The sequence below is a fragment of the Gopherus flavomarginatus genome, chromosome 2 (assembly GCF_025201925.1).
Source record: "Gopherus flavomarginatus isolate rGopFla2 chromosome 2, rGopFla2.mat.asm, whole genome shotgun sequence".
Lineage (NCBI taxonomy): Eukaryota > Metazoa > Chordata > Testudines > Testudinidae > Gopherus > Gopherus flavomarginatus.
Genome location: NC_066618.1, coordinates 188639350 through 188643831, shown reverse-complemented (window position 1 = coordinate 188643831; position 4482 = coordinate 188639350).

Sequence of the window (4482 nt, the reverse complement as noted above, 5' to 3'; positions counted from 1 at the left end):
TCCTCAGAATCCTATTTTGCGGAGTGTGTACATATACCTAATGAGAAACAGTCCTTGCCACAAAGAGCTTACAGTCTACAAAGACAAGGGTAGAAGGGGAAACAGAGGCAAAGTGACTTGCCCAAGGACAAACAGGGCAGTAGCAGAGTCAAGAATAGAACCCTAGATTTCCTGACATCCAGTCCAGCATCTTGTCTCCAGCCTTTTCTCTGAAGGATTTTATGGTAAATACACCATAATGACAGATATTATTATATTGCTTGTGCACATATTGTGCCTCTCTCTTCAAAGTAAAGAAATGGATATTTTCCTTTAGGGCCCACATTATGTATGTGGCAAATCAGACCAGGTTATATATTACCACATGACATGAGCCTGAGCCCTCAATAATGCAGACATAATTTGTGGCTTCTCTTGTGTATGGAAATGCAACTGAAATGTTGATAAAAGACCTGGCATGGGGTGGGGTGTTTGCTGTCAGATCTGAGGTAGGGTAGATAGTGTGTATTTGATTAGGATAATATCTCTTTCTAAAGATACATTTGTTTATCCCATTCAGTACTGCGGGGAGGGAGAAAGGGTGGTTGGGTAGGAAGGTGTGTACACACACTCTGTAGCTGTATAGAATCAAACCTCAGGTGATTTTGTGATTATGTTCTCCTGCTAGTGGCTAAACTACTCCTCACAACTAATGGAGATTCTGATGATGGAAAGTATCCAGCCTATGTAATATGCAATTTATCTTCTAAGGGGCCATTTAAAAATGCATCTTAAAGATATAGAGTAAAACATTAAAAAATGCCTCAGTGACTTGGGAAGTTAAGTTTTGTTGACTCCTTAGTACTGTATGGCTAGATTATTAAAGGTACTTAGCCCCCTAAAGATGAAGATTGGCAGCTAGGCACTTTTTGAAAATCCCACTAAGCACCTATGTACATTTTTAGGTGCGTGAATACTTCTAAAAACCTGGCCCTTTGTCAGGCACTTTTGAAAGTTTTATGCTGGGTGTCTGAAGTTAGGACCTTAAATCCACACTCAAAGGCAGTGAGCGCATGCCACTAACTCCAGTGGGATCTGGGTTGCTCAGCATCTCTGAAAATCAGTAGATTTTTTATTTAGATGCATAAATATGGATTTAGGAGCCTAATTTTAGACACCCATATTTGAAACTTTTGGCTATAATTTGTCTGTTAAGATAGTCTTCACAAAAGTGCTTATCTCTGCACGCTAAGGAGATACTGTACAAGATATTGAATTACAACTGTTAATGATACAGAAGTGAATATATGGGGGAGTGAGTGATGCCAGATGAGGCCTATTCAGATGGCCTTAGTGCAGTGTGTTGGAAGCAGCAACAGGCACTCTACAATAAGCTGGTATCGGAAACTGGATATATTCTTTAACTCACTGTTAACAAGCAGACCTATCAAGGAAGTAACCATGTCGCATAAAGGCAAGCATCTCCTTATGAAAGGAGAAAGGCCTGTTCTCTAAAGGGTGGGGCTATACCATAGTGTTTCTCTTTGTCTCTCACAGAGAGGGACATTTCTTCCTGATGGATATGACTTTCCTCATAGTGTTCATAGGAAAATAGAGCACTTTGAGTTGTGTGAGAGATTTAGACAAGCTTCAGTCATGCTGTAAATCCAGCTTTTTGCAATATTCTCTGTTTGGTGTCAGTCTAGGACGCTGTGTTCATCAAAGCATGTTTGTGCTTAACTATCTCTTATTTCATGGTGTTTCTGTACAGCTACCATAACAATGTCTTTAGGTTAAGATAAACCAGACTGGGCACTTGTTAGGTTTGTAAACAGCTGGCTACTGCATCAGGGGAAAACTGATCTCAAGCCTTAAAGGAAACAGAGGATGGAGTAGGCGACTGCCAAAGTAACAGCATCGATGGCATTGAGGAGACTGGGTCTTCATCTAAAGCAGTACCCTGGGGAGCTGGTGGGAAGCACTGTGGTCACAAAGAAGGCTGTATGTGACAGTGACACTTCTTTATGGCATGAGCTACTATAGAGGTTTGTGTTTCTGGGACTGATGGTCCTTGCAGTTTGGCTTGTGACCATGGTTTCTCTATGGACATAGCCATGGATCCATTACAATATGTCCAGTGAAGTAGCACTGCACTGTATTTGGTTCAGAAGCTAAATTATTTCCCTTTTGTCATAAAGTAGACACAGACACCAAGTAAAATAAAAGGCTTTATTAGTAACAAAATGGACAGCTAACTGGCAGCACCTCACCCTACAGCTGGCAGACACAATATTATACAGTTAGATTCAGAAGTAGAGAACAAACGACAGGAAGTGAGTTCTTAAGAAGAAGGGGTTAACAGTAACGCATGGTTTAACCCTGTATTAATCAAATAAAATCTACTCTAGTGAACGCATAAATGCATTATTCAGTCAAAAGTTACAAATGGAAAATGTCTATTAGGTCATGCAGTCCATCTCTTCGGAAAACTTACTCTCTTGGATGTCTTGACTGGGATTTGAATCAACCCTAGAGAAGGTAACCTCTAATACTCTAGATGAGGCTCACTCCATGAGACCAACAAGCCAGCTACAGTAAGACTTTGGGTTCTCAAATCCTTTGAACTCTAAAGTCCAACTGTGTCTAAGTTGGATCCTGGCAGCTGTAAGTAAAGCACATGACAGTTGCCACCTATTGTGATCTGATTCCCCCCCCCCCCCTTGGTGATAGTTTCACAAAGCTTGAGTGAGACTAAGAGAGAGCATTTTACAACCCTGTCATATTGAAAATTCTTTGAGTATCCCGTAGGCAATGAGCAAATGATAAAAGCACCAGTAATGTGGAAATTTTGACACTATCTGGTACTCTGGTACTCTTTATTATTTGTATAATCTTAAAGTGGACATAATCTGAGACATAATATGATATACATACTTTGAGGGTAACATCATTTATCGTGCACATGAGAATCAAGGTTTACATGCAATTTGCAGTGAAGCAAAGACCTTGATACTAGAGTATAATGTGCTCAGTAGAGATTGTTGGAAAGGGTTATTTTACAGCAAAAAAGGGCTCAGATCATGTAATTCCCTATATTCTGCACATAAATAGAGAAAATCTGTATGTCAATTAGATTTAGTCAGAAACTTCATTTTTGCTTTGTCACCGTGTGTGTGTGCGTGTAGGGGGCGAACAGATTTTTATGAAAATTAATGAATTTAACTCAGGTCCCAATGCAAATAACTAAATTTTGTACTTGACTACCCCCCACTCCCACCCCAAGATAAACACAGCTAATCAGGATCCAGGTACCTTCTTGTCGCTGTAGGTAACATTCTCCCCTATGTAGAGTGCAAGCCCATTTCTGTGCATCACTTAAGTCCCATTTAAACCTTCCCATTAGCGTTCAAGTGGGATTTAAGTGGTTCATAGATCCTGGCTTGGCTCCCTGCACAGGGGTGAATTTCACTCTGTATGCCCAGACCCAGAGATGATGATTAATACAAATCAACCTGTTTGATGCTCTGAATTTCCTGGTGTGTTAATGGAGTATTTACGGCTATTTGGGGTTTTCAGTAGCCTCACGGAATTTTCTCAGAGGCCTTCTGGCCAATGTCTCTCTTGCTTTATATTATACTGCCAAGCAGTGGAGAATGAGGAAAACTTAAAAGTGGAGTTTTAAAAATAGGAAAATAAAAATCCTCTCCTACAGAAGGTGATAGTAATTTTATTAAAATTATTCTTGAACCTTTATATTTAATTGAAAATAAAAAGGGAAATTGATTACAGAAAATGAGTGCCCTGAGATTCTGGTAACATTATAAACTGCTCATCTGGCTTATGATGAGCTAGAAATCCTCACTGGAATTACTTCCTTGTAACTTAGTTACTTGTATTAATTTTGGCGGTGAGGAAATGTGTTGTGATGCCTTTCTTTAGTAACTCAAAAACATAGCACCAAATTCTCGACTGGCATAACTCCAATGACTTATGCCAGCAGAGAAATTTGGCCCATATTATTTGAGGAAGGTTGTCAATTTTGTGTTTTCTCCAGTTGCATTCTTAGCATTATAATTTCAAATATTTTTCCCCTGAACTCAGCTTTGTTTTTAGAAATCAATAGATCCTAGTCATGAATGAACTGATCCTCATGCAGAGTTGGTTGAAAAAATGGGAATTTTGGAAGGGGGGATATTTGTTCCTGTTTTTGCTGTTGAAAACTTTTGCACAAATGTGAATGAAAATTTTCTCCCTCCCCCCCTTTTTTAAAAAACATAAAATAAGACAGAATTTTGGAAATGATCGACTAGATTCAAACTCATGGTTCCATAACTCAGAGATAAACATCTCCTTCTCCCAGGAGCATGGGGATGGGCATGACTGCTCCTTCTCGTGTACACACACACACACACACACACACACACACACACGAACGAACGAACGAACGCTCCTTCTCTTATGTGTATGTGTGTGTGTGTGTATGTGTGTACCCACACACCTCTT